Source organism: Tenrec ecaudatus, chromosome 2 (assembly GCF_050624435.1).
Source record: "Tenrec ecaudatus isolate mTenEca1 chromosome 2, mTenEca1.hap1, whole genome shotgun sequence".
Lineage (NCBI taxonomy): Eukaryota > Metazoa > Chordata > Mammalia > Afrosoricida > Tenrecidae > Tenrec > Tenrec ecaudatus.
Genome location: NC_134531.1, coordinates 146,730,341 through 146,750,026, shown reverse-complemented (window position 1 = coordinate 146,750,026; position 19,686 = coordinate 146,730,341). Strand labels below are relative to the sequence as shown.

The 19,686-nt window shown below is 47.1% G+C and overlaps 1 non-coding gene across 1 annotated transcript; it reads left to right on the top strand.

The window, feature by feature from the left end:
• Positions 1–18,277: 18,277 nt before the first annotated feature.
• On the top strand, positions 18,278–18,381 carry LOC142441965 (U6 spliceosomal RNA). Its single transcript, XR_012783239.1, has one exon. It is a non-coding gene; the product is annotated as a U6 spliceosomal RNA (small nuclear RNA).
• Positions 18,382–19,686: the final 1,305 nt, after the last annotated feature.

Sequence of the window (19,686 nt, the reverse complement as noted above, 5' to 3'; positions counted from 1 at the left end):
AATATCTCCAGGTATCCAGAAGGCAGATGCTAAAGAGGCAAAGACCTTCCTCCAGAACCCTCAGAATGAGAAGCTTCTCCTTGAGCCAGACCTCAGCCTCCTTAGTTGTGAGAAAATGCATTTCTATTTGTTAAAGCTACCTCTATTTCTATTTAGGAGTCCTAGTATTTCTATTAGGGCAGTTCTAGATAACTACGACACCTTGCCCTCCATAGCACCGGTACCATTAACATTCTGTTGTTGTTCTTCCTAGTAGGAATTAGCTCCACGAGTCCTGCTCCAATCCTAGATTCTAAAATAGCTTGATTAGGCTGTTGTTGCTAGGTGCCACCAAGTCAGTCCTGACCCCCAGTGACCCTGTGCATAACAGAAGGAATCACCGCCTAGGTCTAAGCCACCCTCCAATGGTTCCTCTGTTCCAGTCCGTCATTGCAGTCACTGGGTCAATCCATCTCCTCGAGGACTTTCCTCTGTTTGCAGCCCCTCCAATTTACCAAGCACGAAGTCCTTCTCCAGGGAAAGCACGAAGTCCTTCTGCAGGGCCTTCTCCTGACCACTTGCTGAAAGCAGATGAGAGGATGCCTCACCATCCTTACCTCTAAGGAGCAACTCTGACCTTACTTCTTCCAAGACAGATTGGTTTGTCTTGTTGGCAGTCCGTAGTACTTTCGATTTTCTCCAGCACCACAATTTAAATGCATCAGTTCTTCTTCAGTCTTCTTTATTCAATATTCAACTTTCACATGCATATGGTACAATCGAAAACACCATGTCTTGGTCTTGGCACACCTTAGTCCACAGAGTACCAGCCCTGCTCTTTAACACCCTACAGAGATCTGGTGCGGCAGATTTACCCAATGCAAAGTGTCATTTGATGTCTTGACTGCTGCTTTCCTGAGCATTAATTATCGATCCAGGCAAGACAAAATCCTGGACAACTTTAACTTTTTCTTCATTGATCATGCTGTTATCTATTGGTCCAGTTGTGAAGGTTTTTGTCTTTCTTACCTTGTAGGCCCTCAGAATTTGTTATGTGGACAACAAATTAATATAAGAATCCATCAAAATCCAAACAAAGACCAAACAATGACAGACATAAGATCCAGTGCTTCCCTGGAAGTGTTCAGAGAAGAGCCTCTCTTGGGGAGAGTGGAAGCTGATGACAGGATAAAAGTGGAAGTGGGGGGTGGTTCGCGTGACCATGGCATTCTGGATGGACTGGAAGTGGTGATACTGGGTTGCCCCTGCCATCTTCTTCCCTTGGAGAATGGAGACATTCTGAAGTTTCTCCAAGAGCACACACAGATTGAGGATTTATATCGAGTTTCCCTTTAAAACCCTGGGGAGCTGTGGCAACAAAAGCCAAACATGTAAATTCCACAAAAAAAACAATTCTGCTGGAGATAGGTCCAAAATAAATCAGGACATATGCTTACCCAAAGATGTGAACAAAAAGAATCTTAGCAGCACTATAATAACCCCAAACTGGAAACCCCCACCCCCAGACCTACTAGTGTCGTTGCTGTTGTTAGGTGCCATCGAGTCAGTTCTGACCCACAGTGACCTTGTGGACCACAGAACGAAGCGCGGCACGATCCTGGGTTATCCTCAGGATAGTTCCTGTGCTTCAGCCCGTTGTCGCAGCCATGATGCCAAGACAGACGTGTTTGTCCTGTGATCAGCCCATGGTGCTTTCGGTCTTCATCACCACCATTTAAATGCATCGATCCTTCTTCAGTCTTCCTTGTTCAATGTGCAACTTTCACACTTGGGTCAGGCGCACCTTAGTTCTCAAAATAACATTCCTGCTTGTCAATACTCTAAAGAGGTCTTACGCAAAAGATTTACCTAATTGCCACGTGTCGTTTGATCTCTTGCCTGCTGCTTCCAAGAGCATTGATTGTGGATTCAAGCAAGACAAAATCCTGGACAACTTCAACCTTGTCTCCATTTATCATAATGTCACCTACTGGTCCATGGTGAGGATTGTGGTCTTCCTCACATTGAGTCCTAAGCCATGCTGAAGACTACAGTCCTTCATCTTCACCAGCCAGTGCTCAAAGTCGCCGCCGCCACCACCCCTCACTTTAAGCAAGCTAGGCGTGTCATCTGCATATCTCAGGTTGTTACTAAGCCTTCCTGTCAACCTGATGCTTCATTCTTCTTCATCTAAGCCAGCTTCTCGGATTGTTTTCTCAGCATACATGCTGAACAAGTATGGTGAGGAGATAAAACCCTGACACACTCTTTTCCTGATTTTAAACCATGCACTATGTCCTTGTTCTGTTTGCACAACTGCCTCTTGATTCGTGGTCAGGTTCCACATAAGCACAATGAGGTTCCCATTCTTCTGAAGGCTATTCATAGTTTATTATTGTCCACACAGTCGAATGACTTTGCATGCTCAATAAAACCCAGGCAACCCTCTTTCTGGAATGCTCTGCCTTCAGCCCAGAGCTAGCCGACATCAGCAATGATATTCTGTGTTACATATTCCTTTCGGAATCTGACCTGCCTCTCGGGCAGCTCCCTGTCAATGGACTGCTGCATCCATTGTTGGATGATTTTCCACACAATGTTACTTTCATGTGATACCATGATCTTGTTCCATAATTTGAGGTTGTCTTGGGTCACCTTTCTTTGGAACAGGTACAGATATGGATCTCTTCCCATGAGTTAGCCAAGTCGCTGTCTTCCAAATTCCTGGCATACATGAGTGAGTGCTTCCATTGCTTCATCAGCTGCAGAAACACTTCAATTGGTATTCCATCAATTCCTGGAACCTTGGTTTTGGCTAGCACGCAGTGCTGTCTGCTTGAACTTCTTCCTTCGGCACCATTGGTTCTTGTTCATACGCTACCTCCTGAAATGGTGGAATGTCAACGACTTCTTTTGGGTACAGTGATGCAGTGTTTTATTTCCATCTTCTCTTGATGTTGCCTGCAGCATTCAATATTTTGCCCATAGAATCTTTCAAGATTGCAACTTGAGGCGTGATGTTTTTCTTCAGTTCTTTAGGGTTAAGAGATGCGGAACACCGCTCTTCCCTTTTGGCTTTCCATTCTAGGGCTTTGTCCCTTCACGATAATATTTGACTTTGTCTTCTGGAGCTGCCCTTTGACATTTTATATTCAGCTCTTTCACTTCAAGCTTCCATTTGCTTCAGCTACTCCATGATTGAGACCAAGTTTCAGAGTTGCTTCTGACATCCACCTTGATCTCTTTTTTATTTTCTGTCTTTTTTTTCCTTTTCATTCTATTATTTATTTATTTGTTTGTTTATTTTATTAAAAGATCATTTTATTGGGACTCTTACAACTCTTGTCACAATACATATATTGTTTGCATCAGGTGACTTTATACATATGTTGCCTTCATTCTTTTCTAGACACTTTGCATTGAGCCCTTGGTATCAGCTCTTTTTTTCCTCCCTTCCCGCCTCACACCCACCCTCATAGCCCCTTTATAGAGTGTACATTGTTCTTATTTTTCTTTCCTATCTTTTTAATGACTGTTTTTTTCTTTGTGAATGATGGTTTTGCTGCCTTCCACCCATCAGATCTTCCGTCATTAGGGTTCAATGCATCAAATCGTTCCTTGAGATGTTTGCTAAGTCCAGGTGGTAGAATTTATTAGTGGTAGAAAGAATAAATAAAGTGTTGAATATCTACACAGTGAAAAACCTCATAGTAATATAGATGAATCTCACCACATACTGCTGAATGAAAGAAGTTAGATATTAAAGGGTACATGCTATGTGATTCTATTTATTTAAAATTCAAAAGCAGACAAAACTAATCTGTTGTGAAAAAGGCCAGGAACAGTCCCTTACTGGAATAAATTCTGACTGGAAGGGGGCAGAAAGGGCATTTCTGGGGTTCTGATGATGTTATGTTCCATGATCTGGACACTGGCCATATGGGTATATTCCCTTTGTGAAAATATATTAAGTATGACTTGTAAAATGTTCCATATATATATTATGCTTCTTGTGATACAGTCAATTACTTGGTATGGTTCTTCTACAACAGTCTTTGTAACCCTCATAGAATTGCTGAGTGGATCAAGCAAATAAGATGTTTGGAAATTATAAATGATTCATCTCAGAAGCAGAAAGGAGGCATCTCACTAACATGTAGCAGATTCAGGAGTAGAGCATGACCTTCGGACGCAAACTTCCTCAGTGCAGTAGACAGAGCTATGAACCAGAGAAGGAGCAGCGGCAACGAGAGCGTGGTTGGCTTCCCGACCCACTAAACAAGTCAAGCTAAGTGTCTTTGGGCAGCCGACTCACTGGTGGAGTGAGATGCCTTTGGGTACTTAATTTGGGTGATTAAGTTTTCTGACCCTGGAGCTAGAGCTGAGCACCTATAGATGGAGGCAGTTGGGTTGCCCTTTGGGATGTGCCGGCAGCACTAAAAGAGCCTTGCAATATTGAACGGGACAGTGGCTGAGAGGCTGCAGGCCAGTGGAAGATGTGCACTTTGGGCACGGTGGAGAAGTGCTCCTGACCCGAGGTTTGTATCCTGAACATTTCTGGTCCTGAACTGTACCTTGTTCCTATCCTTACTGACCCTCACAATCAAGAGGATGGCCTATGAGTCTGCATGGGACCCAGGAGAGAAGTTGAGTGTTTGGGGGGAACAGCTGTTGTCAGAGTTGGAGGCAGGTGTAACCTTCTTTTTTTAAAAAAAATAATTTTATTGGGGCTTGTACAACTCTTCTTATCACAATCCATCCGTCCATCCATGTGTCAAGTACATTTGTACATATGGTGTCATCTTCATTCTCAAAGCATGTTCTTTCCACTTGAGCCCTTGGTGTCAGCTCCTCATTTTCTCCTTCTCTCCCCAGCCCCCCTCCCTCATGAGCCCTTGATAATTTATAAATTATTATTATTATTTTGTCATATCTTACACTGTCTGATGTCTCCCTTCACCCACTTTTCTGTTGTCCATCACCAGGGAGGGGGTTATATGTAGATCCTTGGGATCGGTTCCCCTTGTACCCAATCTTCCCCTTTCCCTCCTGGTATCACTACTCTCATTATTGGTCCTGAGGGGTTTACTCTGTCCTGGATTCCCAATTCTAGGCCAGGCCAGAGGATGTACACTGGTACAGACAGAACTGGAAACACGTGTGACCTCTTAGCACAGGACTCGGCCTTGGGTTGGTGTTGAGTTTGAGTCTCCTCTCCACTTAGGAACTCAGAGGACAGACATCTGTACACCCCTCTCACACTTTGGTAAAAAGGTTTAAAAACCAAACGAAATACCTTGATTGCAGGTTCTTTCCCTGTCCTCAATACACAGAATTCTGTAAAATGCCCATATGTGATTTGATATCAGAGAAAACAGTTAAAGATGTTAGGGATAACTGTGGAGTGGTGGGTTACTTTGAATTGTCTGTGGGGGTTCCCTTCCTGCTTCCAAACTTCACCCCCCAGCCCTTACACTGGGTTGGGCTTTTCCAAGCAATCTTTGTTTCCCAAAGGAATGTTTCTGGAAGGTCTCGGGCTTCCTGCCTTTGAACTGCACTTTCCCGCTCCTCTGATGGAGCCTGTCAGCATGGGGTGATCTGGCACCAAGTCCCTGGGAGTCCCTGAACTTGCAGACGGGAATGGCGATTGGCCGACAGTAGGAAGCCTGCCTCTTCTCTGGGCTTCCCTTTGAGTCTCCCTGGAGACAAGGGGGAAAAAAGTGAATAAAGATCATTATTAGGATTATGGACATATAGCAGCATTCATACCCCCGGCGGCACACTTTATAGGCATCCCTTCATGTAAGTCTCCCCAAACTGAGGAGGCAGGTGCTCTTCCACACCTGTGTGCCTGAGGCTCAGAGAGAGGAACAGAGCTGCGTCCGTCCCTGCGTGGTCAGGGCAGAGTGTGAGACTGGACCTTCCGCGCTTGCCCTCTGACCATTAATTAAACTGTTGTCCTAAACAAATTCTTTGTGGTAGATGTCTCTTCTTTTCCCCCCATATCCATAAAAATGAGAAGAAATCGTGTGAAAGGGACCTTAGCGCGCAGTGTCTGGGAGTTCAAGAGTTTCTTCCCCTCACAACGCACCGCCATGAAAGATGTCTTATGGGGGAGAAGTGGAAGGAACAGGAGCGCAGACTCGCCCTGACTTGAGTCTGAATCCAGGCCCCTCAGCTATTTAGAGCAATGCCCTCAGGCGCCATAGCCCATCTCCCTGTCAATGAAATGGATACGTACAGTACGCGCCTCGAAGGGCTGCAAAAAGGTTGTGTGTGACTACGGCGGCGTCTAGTACCGCGTCTAGCACTGAGCCAGATCTAGACGAGCCCTGCTAGCTGCTTGGTGCATGTTGGTTATCTTAAGCAACTTGTCCAAGGACCTAATCAGTGGCCAGTCTGAGATGGAAGCCCCAGCCCCTGGCTCGCAATCCACAATTATTTCCTTAGAAAGCAACAAAGACTTTCCACCATTGTTTCATATTTGAATGTCAACTTTGGCATCAAAGGAGATCTTAAGGGCCTTAATAAGTATTTGTGAATTTAAGAAGTTATGGGATAGCAACTTTGTCCAAAAATAGCCCATCAGTTCAATGACCTGAAATTTTTCCATTGGTCAACAATGCCTGAAATTCAAGCTTTCTGTTTGAGGACACAAACACTCCTGGGACTAGTTAGGCATTAAATGGCTGGCATTCTTTGTTGGTATCATTCATTTTTGCTTCATCTCATACAGCAAGTATTTATGGCGTTTTCCGTATCACTTTCTAGATCCATGTCCTGAATAAAATGGGAGTGGGGAGAAAAAAAGAAGAGGCATGAGCATTTATGTATTCATTCAAAATGTTCACTGGGCTCTCACTCTGTGTCAAGTAGGAGCCAAGTCTCTGAAGAAGAGCAAGGGACAGACTGACACACAGCAAAGACATGAAACCATTTCAGAACTAAGTAACACGAAGGCACACACAAGACAAAACGATGTGGTCCAGAATCAGAGGGGACAGGATTGTTTCAGGAAGGTGGCCCAAGGAAGGTCTCTCTTGGAGGGCACATCTGAACGGAGACAAGAAGGGATCAGATAGAGCACATCAAATGAACTGAGGGTCTAAGTGGAACAGGAAGGCCGCTGTGGCTGCAGTACAGTCATCAGAGATTGAAGAAGGCAGCAGGGACTAAATCTTGTGGGAACTTGCAGGCCGCAGTAAGTTTGGGAGTCAAGGTAGTGTTTTGAGCAGGGCAGTGACAGGAGATGATTCATGTTTTAGAAACCTGACTCTACTATGCAGAGAGAAGACCTGGGCATCGCAAGTGGAAGAAGAAAGACCATTTAGGTAAACGCTGCAGTTGTCCAGACCAGAGATGATGGTAGCCAGGATTAGGGTGGGAGCAGAGGAAGTGACGAGAAATGGCCGGATCCAGGGTATGTTAGATCACGTGGATGGATTGAATGTGGATGTTGTGAAAAGAAGTGCCACCAAGGAAGATATCTTACAGTTTAGCCTGAGAAAGCAGACAGGCAAAGGCCCTGTCTTCAGGATGACAGAGGAGGGGCACGTTCATGAAGGCCATGGCAATCAAGAGTTAATTTGTGGACATGTTAAGTCCTTCTGGGGTGAAGGAAGGTGCCACACAGAGCTCCATGGGGGAGTAGGGAATGGAAGGAGGATACAGAGATAACGGAGAGAAAGGGGGAAAAAAAAGTGACACCTGACATTCATAGGATGTTCACAGTTCTGAAGTGCATTTCCTTTCTAGAATCTTATTTAATCTTCACAACGCCGCCGGGAGGTATTAGATAATATTATTATAATATATCATCGTATCTTATAAAATATTATTATTCCCAGCTTAATGAGGCCCTGAGTCTCAGAGGGGAGGAAATAACTTGAACAAGGCTACTATTAGCTAACGCAATTTTGCTTGATGCTGTCTTTGCCTGTGGAGTCCGAGGTTCCTGTCCTGACCACCATTCTCCAGTGAGAGAGGCCAAGACTGTGTGGTGACGTGTCCAGGCGAGGCCAAGCCTCCACGGAACAGGGCACGAAACATCGCCACTCCACGAGCGTCCGCCCTGCGAAAAGCAAAACGACTGAGTGCCTCCAAGAGCGGGAGCAAGTTAGAATGGCCCCTTTCCCTGCTTGGTTTCCGGAGCGTCAGGCCACCAACAAAGTCATGTAACTTGGAAGTCATTGTGGTGTGGTTTGCTTTTTAACCTTTTTTTTTTTTCCCAATTGCACTCCTCCGCCCCCCTCCGGCCCCCGATGATTGCCCCCTTGATTGATGGAGAAGAGAACAGGGACCTCTTAGCTCACTGCCACCCACACAGCTGAGAAGGAAGCCAGCTGCCCTCTTGCTCTTCAGAGAACATCCCTCCTTTTCTTCCCCCCTCCCAGCATCGAGCCTGTTACTAACCAACTGAGCAGCTAAGGAAAAGGGCCCCTTTCAGCGCCCGAGCGCAGTCGTTAGCAGTTCACAGCCAGTGTGGGAAGTTTCTCCAAAGACATACAATGTGGGTGTAGGAAACAGACGGGCCGGAGGAATTAAGTCACCCTTGCCCCCACCCTGATTTCCGTACCTCATCTGGAAGTGGGTCAGTCCCTATGAGTAGGAATTGACTTGGTGGCAATGAGTGTTTGAACCTAAACGTCACTGGACGGCTTCCCTATGATGAGGGTCTAGTTTTGTTCAAACAGTGTTCGAGTTTGGGGCAGAGGGCAGACGCCAAGGGGAGTGTGGACACAGGAAGCGGCTATCCACTTGTTCTTCTTACAGCATCCCTGCTTGCACCCAAGGCTCTCTAGGAAGGCTGGGTGTCTTCTTCCTCTTTTGTCTTGTGGCTGGTAATGGGTGGGTGGGGTGATCCTGGGAGCAGCATGCTTGGAAAGGTCAGGTTGCCTGATCAAGCCCATTTTGAGATACGTCTTCTTATCCTGCTCCATGGAGGCAACTCCGTGCTCTGGGGCTGCAGGACTGAGATGCCTGACCCAAGTTCAACCCTGCGGGTACCAGCATCTTTACCAAGTGTGCTTGAGCGCCCGCTGAGAAAGTCTGCCACCCATCCTCCTCCGTCCCAGCTGTTGGTAGCCAGTCGCTCCTCTCCTCTGCTCCCAGGACACCAGGCTTGGACCAGGCAAGGAAAATGGACTCTCTTCCCGAAGTCCCTTTGGATTTCCTGTCCCAGGCCTTTCATCACCCTGCACTGTCCTTGCCTGCTGGTGTCTCTATGGCTCCCACTGAATGCTTGCAGGCCACCCAGCAGCCTGCCCTCCATATCCCCGCCTCCAGCACAGCCCCTGACACATCAGAGCCTTTCAACATGTGTTGGCTCCAAGCAGGAACGGACGGGCTATTGAGTCACTGGATGAGTGGAAACCAAGCACGGAGCTGAAGCGTGGAGGCTCTGGAACAGACAAGCCCGGGTTCAAACCCCGACGGTGCTGTTTGCTGGCTGTGAGGTCATTTTTGATAAGGCATTTTCTTATTAAGGTCACTGTGAGGGTATAGTACAGGACCTGGCATGGAGTAAGTTCTCGACATATGCTACATATTGCTATTATTAGCAAGCGACTTCGAACCTTTAGCTGGTCTTCACTTTTATGGGTCTTGTTTGTACCCCCTTGTATCTAAATTCTTGGTACAGTAGAGTCCTTGCCAGACCCCAGGTTCAGTCTATGGGCTGCACCAGGGGGTACAATTTGGCGGGTCAGCCTGGGCAAGGGAGTTCAGCATTGGACTCTGCTGGGAAGGGAAAACTGTGCCAGGGGCCTTTCTGGAGCTATGCCAACAGGTCACCCCCCTCTCCCCGCCATGGTCTCAGGCCTTCTCTGTCCGGCATCCTCAGGAAACCAAGAACAGTGCTGCATTTAAGGTGCCCGGATGACAGTCACATCAAATATGTGACCTTTCTCTACGAAGCTTGGTTTCCATAGTGAGCGAGATCTCACCCTTTTCCTCAAGCCTCGCTCTGTGGCTCATGGCCCCACTCAGGAATGTGGTGGCAGTGGCCCCAGCATTGGTGGGGGCATCTACTCTTGGAGCTTCCCCCTCCAATATGTCCAGGTTGGGGCAGGGGGGTGGCGGATGGCTGAGACGCTTCTTCAGACTGTCTGATGGCCACACCAGACCTCCAAACTGGAAGCGTTTGGGTGGAGAAACTGACACCCTCCCTCCCATTCCTTCCTCCCTGTACACACACTCTTAATGGCTCAAGGCCAACTGGCTGCTAAGCTGGGCAGAAAGAAGGGTCTTTTTTTCTGGGAGCAGCCCCCCACCCCACCACTATCAGGCAGAGGCCATGACCTCCTCCATTTCATCTTGGCCGGCTGGGCTGAGGGAGAGAGAGTGGCGCACCCCAGCCTTGGCAGAGAATGTGTTTGGACCTGGTCTCAGGCATTGCCAGGACAGGAGCTGAATAGCCAAGGCGCCTGCCAAAGCTTTCCAACTTCTTTCTTGTTTCTCTGAGCTATGCAAACTGGAGGCTGCTAAGGAATGCAGTGGAGAACCTCCCCACCACCCGCCTCCCGCCTCCTTTGGCCTGCCCTCTCCCAACCCCCCAGACTGGAGTCACGTCAGAAAAATGCAGGGGAAGAAAGAAATCCCCCAATGTGTCATGACATTTCTGCATGGTGCTCAGAAACAAGAAAAGGGGGAGGGGAGGGGGGAGGTGATGTGGTCAGAGCTGCCTCTCCTGGCAGCCTCACCTGCTCCCCTGGGGCTTTTGTTTCCTCACCTATAGGTGGGGGTGAGTCACCCTGACTCAGGTGCCCAGAAACTCAGAGAATTAACTGTTTGATATCACGCAAGAGTACTGATCTCCCTAAGAGGCTACTGGGAGATGCATTATTGTTACTTTAAGTTGGCAATTATCTATCCAGTCACTGGCCACAGGTATTAACAGACATATCTTGATGCCTGCCTTGTTGGGGATGCTAGGAACACACGGGTGAACAGGACCCAGGTCCTGCTTTCTAGGAATTTGCACTCTAATAGGAAAGGCAGACAACGACCCCCAATTCAGTGTCAAGAAAGTTCTGATGGGGAGTCAGAGGTGCCAGGCTACCAGATTAGGCCCAGGGAACAGAGAGGTACTGCTTTGTGAAAATGAATTCAAGATGAGGCCCTAAGACAGCAGAGGGGACAGTCCGAGAGGAGAGGGAGGATGATATGGATGAGGAGTGGAAATGGATTTGGTATAGAAGGAATGTAGACAGATAGGTTGGGGTCAGAAGAGGAGGATCTGGAGGGAGGCAGGCCAGATGATGCAAGCCTTTGAAGACTGTGTCATGGAATGTGGACTGGGTGGGGAGGGGGTATCACATGATCAGGTGTATTTGGGGGGTAGGTGACACAGGCGACGGTATAGGGAATGGACTAGACGGGCAGCCACGGAGACAGGTTAGCTGGGAGCTGTGACAGTCTCTATAAGGAGCCCGGAAAGCATGACGATTAGGTGCTTGTCTTCTCACCCGAAGGATTGGGGTTTGAGCCCAGCAGTCACTCCATGGAGAAAAGACGCGATGACCTGCTCCCGCTCAGAAGTCCAGCCGAGGAAATCCCATGGGACAGTTCTAGTCTGTCCTACAGGTCACTAGGAACCGAAAGCAACTCAAATCAGCCGCACACAACAGGATCTTTCCCAGATCCAACTCAGGTGATGGCAGTCGAGTGGAAGAGAAGTATATGGGTTCAAGAGAGTTGCAGGAGGCAGGCGGAGATTGATAGAAAAGGAAAAAGAGTCAAGAGTGATTCAGAGTTATAGACACGGAAGCCTGTGTGAAAAGCAGTGTCAGCCAAGAAGAAGGATCACTTAGGAGATGGAGCTGTTGGCTGGGGGTGAAGGTAGCAAGCCCGGTTGGGGCCACACAATATCTAAAGTGGTGACCCCAATTCGGTAGGAATATCCCATGCACAACTGTCGAATCTGGAGCTGTGGACTGGAGAAGTGGCCCTGGCCTGGGGGTAGTAAGGGAGCTGTTTCATTAAGAGCGTGCTAGCTGCTCTACCAGGTCAACCTCCAGCCTCAGTGGCCTGTCGTGATAGTTGATCCCTCACAAAAAGTTAAAAATGGGTTTCCTAATAAGTAGGTGGCTCCTCTTCAACTTGTGAGTCAGAGGCCAAGGCCTTTCCATCTTGGGCCTCTGACTTCCAAAGTATACCGTGATGAAGATAAACCATGGAGCATCATTGGTGGGAGATTCTATCACTGCTCTTCACAGGCCACTGGGAAAAGAATTCATCACCGAGTCACACCTCGCTACAACAGAAGGAGAGCAGTACAGTTTAACTTGGGGGAGGAAGAGGAAATGGGTTTGGCAACCATGTAACCATTCTTGCCATAGGAAGCTGCAGGGCTGGATAAGGTCGCTTGGCAAGTTCAAGGCTGTGTGGCTGTTCTAGCCCCATCTGTAGGTGCCTACAAAGGCATAGGCTGCAGATAATCCACCCGTTCCTCTTCTGGGGCTCGTGTTCCTAGGAATTAACAGGAGAGGGTGGGCTTCAAACTCTGATCCCTCCTGAAAGGAGAGAGGACCTTCTGAGCGCCGGGACACTGCAGGAGTCAGTTGTGTTACTTCTAACACGGAGCACTCCTACTGCTTCTCAGAAACTGGCTGCCCTCACCCTTCCTTCAGTTTCCTTCATCCCCACAAACAGTTACTGAGCATCTACTACGTATGCGGTACAAGGTCAGGTCCTTGCAATGAACAAATGTCTCTTTATTTTCTTATTTCTTGTTTGCGCTCTCATCCACTAGAATGTCAGATCTATGTCGGATCTATGTCTTATTTGGTTCACTGGTATCCTCAGGATCCAGAACAAGGCCGAGCACATAGTAGGAGCTCTGGACATCATTGTCAGATAAATGGATGATTGAAGGAGGCCCTCTGGAGTCCACCAGTTATAACACACGAGGAGGGCTATGAAGACGGGAAGAGGGTGCCATGGGGGCGGGGGCGCTAATCTAGCTCCGGAGGTCAAGGAAGGTCTTCCTGAAGATGAGGTTTATGAGTTGACAATTTTAAGAGAAATAGATAGTAGGCAGATGAGAGAATATATGCCATGGCTGGACAGCAAACAAGTTCAACACACGGAGGAAGAAAGAAGTTCCGTGGGGCTGGATCAGAGATGAGAAAGCGAGAGAGCACGCTGCAAGGTGAGACAGAAGGGCAGGCAGAGAAGGCTGTCTGTGACCTTGAGGGTCTCCTAAGCCTTTGTATTTTGTCTTGAAGGTGCTCCCTTGATGAGGGACTCTTATTTTAGGGCTTTGTTTCAAGAGTATAATGTTTTACTTTATGAAGAATTCCCTCCTCCCCTCCTGGGTTCAACGAATGATTGAGCTGAGAGTAAAATGACTTGTCCCACTGCCTGATGCCCCTGTGCACGGTGGGCACAGGCATGGCTGCCCTGCTGTGCTTTCCATCGTCCCCATTGCTTATTGGAGCCATCCTGGAAGGTTGCCTTTATGGTCCCCATTTTATGGATGAAGGAACTGAATATAAGAAGAAATAGGAATCTGCAGTAAGGTTCAAGTGAAGTGCATCATTCCAGACTTGAGATTTTTAGGTCAACTCTCTAAATAACAGCTCCAATCTACTCTCAATATCTCACGCGTCTAGACATCACAGATACAAATGGGCTCTATCTTGTCTTACTTTTCTTGTATATCTTGTTCTTATTTTCTTCCACCCGAACCCTAAAATAACCTCCTGAGGCCAATATCCAGAGTGAAAAAGTCTACCTCCAAAGAAGAAACTAGGCGGTGCCTACTTTTCAAAAGCATTTTTAAAAATTTAATCATTAGACACCTCAGGGACCTGTACCCTTGATGGATTCGAGAAAGAAGTCTCTGTGTATAATTTATACCTAACGTTTTAAAAACCAATTTGTTTTGCACAAAGTAGATGACCGAGTAAATGTTTAAGCGATGCTTTGAAAATATTAACAAGTTGGCTCAACAGTCTAAGCTGTTTAAACAAGACATCTTCCCGTTCTTTAAACAGGAGGCCCAGTGAAACCCCAACGCGGTGGCAAGGTCTTAGGATTTTTTTCTTCTGAAGTAGCTCAGTTTTTATTTCCCATTTGATATTAGCAGCACAATGAGGTTCCTAAGGTGTGTTTTTGCAGCCCTATCCCTGGGAGACCATCATGCCTTTGGAAAGTTACCGAGAATTCAATATACGCTGGAACACACCCAAAGCTTCCCCATCCTGCCCACAGCCACTCTGAGAACATGAAAGCCGTCTGAGTTTGAGGACAGACATGGAACCACCTAGTCAGATGAGTCAGGTTAATCAGGCAGCTAGTCAGAAAGTGTTCACCGGCTTCCGGGACTCGGCAGAGGAGGGAGTCTGGCAGAGTCAAACCTGCTCCAGCCTCCGGAGAACTCACCTTGTGCCAGAGGAGACAAAGCAGCGAACCAAGAACCCCAGGCCAGTGTAAGAAGCTGCTCTCACATGGTTTAAAGGAGAGTCTGGGTTTTCTGTGTGCCCAGCGCTGGGGGCTTAGAGGATGGACACACGCTGGCAGCTTGCCAGATACTTAGGGCTATCCGTGAAAACCCACTGTCTTCCAGGCAATGCCGACTCCCGGGGTGCCCCTAGGGTACAGCAGAAGTGTCCTATAGGGTTTGGGCGGAGAAGCAGCCACAGCCAGCCGTGGGACGGCTGGTGGGTTTGAAGCACCAGCCTTTAGATTAGCAGTTGAGTCTTTGACCACTGTACCACCGGCGATCCTAAAAGCAAACTGATAGACTCAGTAGCCACCTTCAATCCAGAGGAGGAAACAGCTACTTGAAACCACGAAAACCACGAAAATGCAGCCTATCTCTGGAAAGACCCACGCATGAGAGCAGAATCGATCACCCCAGAAGGAAGAGTTAAGGATCAGGAGACTGGGAACAGGGAGGTACCTCTCCTTCCCTGGTATCCTGCGTTTCCTGTGTGCATTTTAAATTTGAGTATTGCATGAGTTAACTTTTTTTTTAATGGAGTTTAAAAAAATAGCCACACCAATAAATGTACTATTCAGAATGGCGGTGAACAACGTGGAGGAAAAGTGCTCTGAGAAAGGAAAACAGAAGGAATTACTTTCCACTGGGAAATCAGTAAAGAGCTCTTTACGAGCAGTCCAGGGAGCCAGAGCATCGGTTTTGGTTCCGAGCGAGGAAAATAGGGCCTCGTCAGAAGCACTGTCCACAGCTGTTTGCTCGGCGAGCTCCACGGAACGCAGGAGGCAGGAAAGAAGAGCTAGGTCTGCACTGGTCGGGCAGGCAGGAGCAAAGTGCGGAGGGAGGGGAAGTGAACAGCCTCTACCTAGGTCCTACGTGGAACGGACCTCAACCTGGGGCTCGCCACCCCTTTGGAGCGCGAATGACCCTTCTATTTTGTTTTTGTTTTTCGAATGACCCTTTCACAGGGGTTGCCTATTTCTGACGGTCCTAGGTGCCAAGGCATCACTCCTCTATCCATCTCCAGACGGGTCCCCACCACATAAGGAGCTGTGTGTGTTAAAGAGTCACAGCATTGGGAAGGTTGAGAACCACTGCCCTAGGGGAGAGGGTCCTGGCGGCATAGTGGGTGAGGCGTTGGCTGCTAGGCTCAGGGACAGCCTTCCAAACCACCAGCTGCTCCTCGGGAGAAAGATAAAAGACTTTGGACTCCCTTACGATCTTGGAAACCCCCTGGGGAGTGGGGGGTGGGTAGGGGGTGGAGCACACTTCTACTCTGTCCCATAAGGTCGCTGTGCATGGGCAGTGAGTTTGGTTTTGCCTAGGGGAAGCTGTGACACTTGGTCTTTGCTGGCTCTATCCATTCCAGCCTTTCTTCATTTGCTTCCGAAAGGACAACTCTGAACCTTTGTTTTCAAGGGTTGTGTAAATAACAGACAAGATGAAAACTTCCTTTTATTCGTTTTTGTCTCCTGAAATCAAACTTAATTTATTGACTTATGTTTCATAGATTCTGAAATCATCCCCTCACCTGCCCCCTATATTTCTTATACCATCCTTATTTCTCTCCATATCACACCAGCTCTGGGTTGACAGTTCAGGACAGATTATGGTCAAGGCCATGACTTCCATAACAGTACCCACCCCCCACCCTAGCAGAGAGTATCCATCTCACTAGCCAATCCGCTTCACCCTCAGATATGTGTTTTTTGAGGATGCATTTGGAGGTGTCGCCAAGAAAAAGGAGTCACAAGACTGTCCTCTCACATGGCAGCTTCCCTCACATCCTACACCCTCCAATTTCAAAAACGTACTAAACAAGGCTTTATCTCTGTCATATCTGGAGGAAGATCCCTGACTCTTTTCAACATTTGTGGGCTTTGGGGTGCTATATGTGCCTTGGCATCAATCCTAGGTCTAGGAGGTTCTCAGCGCAGGGGCCCTGGGTCCAAAGGATGCATTCTGCTCCTCTTATTACATGGTGGTAATCAGGTGTCCCCTGTCCTCTGCTTGATTCTCTCTCCTTTCATCTCTTGTAAGATAGCAGGTGGTGCAGGTTACAACCCAGAAAACTTCCTTTATATGGGATCAGCATTGTGACCAGAGTAAGGTATTGCGTACCCACCCTGATCCTCTTACACATGCTTGGCTAATACATAATAGGGGATTGTTCCATAACTGCCACACCACTGAGAATCAAGTTGCCACATTTTTGGTGTGGAAGGACTGGATTCAAACCATATAAGTCACCTTGTCCTTTGAGGATAAAAACCTTCCTCTGTGCTGGGACGTTTTGGTGCCTAGTTTAAAAATGTATGTGGACTTTTGCCCAGACTTAAGCCCAACTCCATTGTATTTCTCTTCCTGTCCTAAGAGACCAGGGTTGTTTTTCCACTTGGGGTGAGCTTGGAGTGGTGGGGGCAGAAACCTCGTTATACGGTTTGGTAGACACGGTGTGTGTCCTGGGTTCTATTTGGAGGGCCTCTTCTCATTAACCTGGTACAGTCCAATACCTTCCTCAAGCCTAGTAGAACTCCGAGGCACGTGGAAAGGGATGAAGAGGGAGGCACCTGCCCCAGGGTCTAAGTCTAAGGGGGATTAAAATGGCATTTCAAGACACCACAAACAGGAGAGGTGCCAGTCGGAGGCAGAGGGGAAAGGAGTTTCTGCTGAAGCACAGCTACTGTCAACATCCATTCTTGAAATGCAGGCCAGAGGCACTTTAAAGGTTGCCCGGATAGAAGTGTGAAGTCCCCACGTGGCTTTCTGTTTCCCTGACTTGATTTTTTTTCCTGTCCTAGGGCAGAGTCTCCTGCTCTGGCCTCTCTCTCGCCGCTGACAGTCCCCACACCCTCACTTTCTGGGTAGCAATGGGATAAACAACCCAGTCTGTCATGCTCTGTTAGCCAGCTTCATCTGTTACACAGGCTGAAATCACTAGGATTGATCAAAAATACACTTTCTGTGGGCTTTTCAAAAACAGATTGAATCAGATGTGGTGAGCTGCCTGGAAAAGCCCCCACTAGTTCCTGCCAGTGACGACTCACTTCCTCTCCTATGACTGCTGCATTCAGTAGGCACCACTAACTCCCTTTCCCTCCTAAGACGGTCCTAGCCCCAAACTTTGTCAGCTGGAAGGGCTACCTCATGGTTTCTTGGCAAAAACTGTCCCTTGAGAAGGATCCCTCCCATCCTGGTCCCTGAGAGCCTTCTCAGAGTTACCACAAGTCTTACACACGCCCCACCCAATCCCAGCCTATGCCCAGGCCAACCTTGGGGCACAGTTCATTTCCAAGGAAACAGGTGCAAATTGCCCCTTCTTCAGGATATCAGGAGACGGTCCACTTGGTGGAGAAACTTAAAAGCCTCCAATACTATGTAACTAAACTCAGTACTCTCAGAGGTCTTCCGCAGGTCGCAGCCTCCAGTGACCCAGAGCCACCACCCATGGGTGGGGTGATTATGAACTTAAGTGAAGGGTCTGGAGACATTTGAGATAGGATGACACAAGGGTGTGTGTGTGACAGATGAAAACACGCCAGACTGCAATCTATTTATGACTATTACATAATAATAAATTATATTTAATATAGTTGCATTATATTAACAGCCACAATGAAAAGACTCAAGGGTAGGTTTTACTGCATTGAACACTAATGACAGGAGACTTGATGAGCTGTGGGAGGACATTAAGATGATCCTTCGTGAGGAAAGCAAAACGTCATTACAAAGACAGGAATGGAAGAAAAGATCCGAGTGGATGTCAGAAGAGACTGACGCTTGCTCTTAATCATGCAGCAGCTAAGGGAAGTGGGAGAAATGATGAAGTCAAAGAGCTGAATAGAACATTTCAGAGTGCTCGCTTCGGCAGCACATATACTAAAACTGGAATGATACAGAGATTAGCATGACCCCTTCACAAGGATGACACGCAAATTCGTGAAACGTTCCATATTTTTAAATCACTACTAGTGTCAGGAGAATGTGAGCATGATTTTATTAGATTTAATGTGTTTGGTGGAGCTGCCTGACTGTAGCTGCTATTCTTGACAAGACATTAGAATTTATTTTATACTTACATTTTTATTTCAGACAAATGCTGTAATAAAACTTTTATTTTACAAAAGAAAAAAAAGAGAGAAAATTTCAAAGACCAGCTCGAGAAGACTAAAATATTATACTGAAATATGTGAAGACCTAGAGTTCAAAAACCAAACAGGAAGAAGATGCTCAGCATATCTAAAACTGACAGAACTCAGGGGTGGGGTGGGGGGAATCTAGCTTTGAGTTGCGATATTGAAAGATTCTTTGGGGAAAATATTTAATGATGCAGGAAGCATCAAAAGAAGATGGATAAAAAAAGAAAAGATGGAAAAAACACACAGAATCACTGAACCAAAAAGAACTAGTTGACATTCCACCATTTCAGGAGGTAGCACATGCACAAGAACCAGTGGTGCTGATGGAAAGAGTTCAAGTGGCACTGAAAGCATTTGTCAAAAGAAGGCTCCAGGAATTGGTGGGATACAAATTGAAAAGTTTCAACAAGCTGATGGAGCACTAGAAGCACTTAATCATCTATGACAGGAAATTTGGAAGACAGCTGCTTGACTAACTGGCTGGAAGAGATCCATATGTGTACCCATTCCAAAGAAAGGTGGCCCAACACAATGCCATTGCAAGTAAAATTTTACTGAAGATCATCAAACAAAAGTTTCAACAGTACATTGAACAGTAGCTGCCAGAGGCTTAGGCCAGATTCAGAAGAGGATGTAGAACAAGGGATTTCATTGCTGATGGCAGATGGATCTTGGTTGAAAGCAGAGAACACCAGAAAGATGTTTCATTGCGCTTTATTGACTATGCCAAGGCATTTGATCGTATGGATCACAATAAACTTTGGATAGCCTTGAGAAAAACGAGGATTCCAGAACACTTCATTGTGCTTATTCAGAACATGTACTTGGATCAAGAAGCAGTTATGGGAACAAAACAAAGGAATGGAAAACTGCACGATTTAAAATCAGGAAGGGTGTGCGTCAGAGTTATATCCTCTCACCATACTTATTCAATCTGTATATTGAACACATTATCAGAAAAGCTGGATTATCGGAAGAAGAATGTGGCCTCAGGATTGGAGGAAGGCTTATAAACAATATGTGATGTGCAGATGACACAACCTTGCTTGCTGAAAGTGAGGAGGACTGGAGGCAGTTGATGATGAAGATCAGAGATTGGAGCCTGCAGTACAGATTGGAAGACCA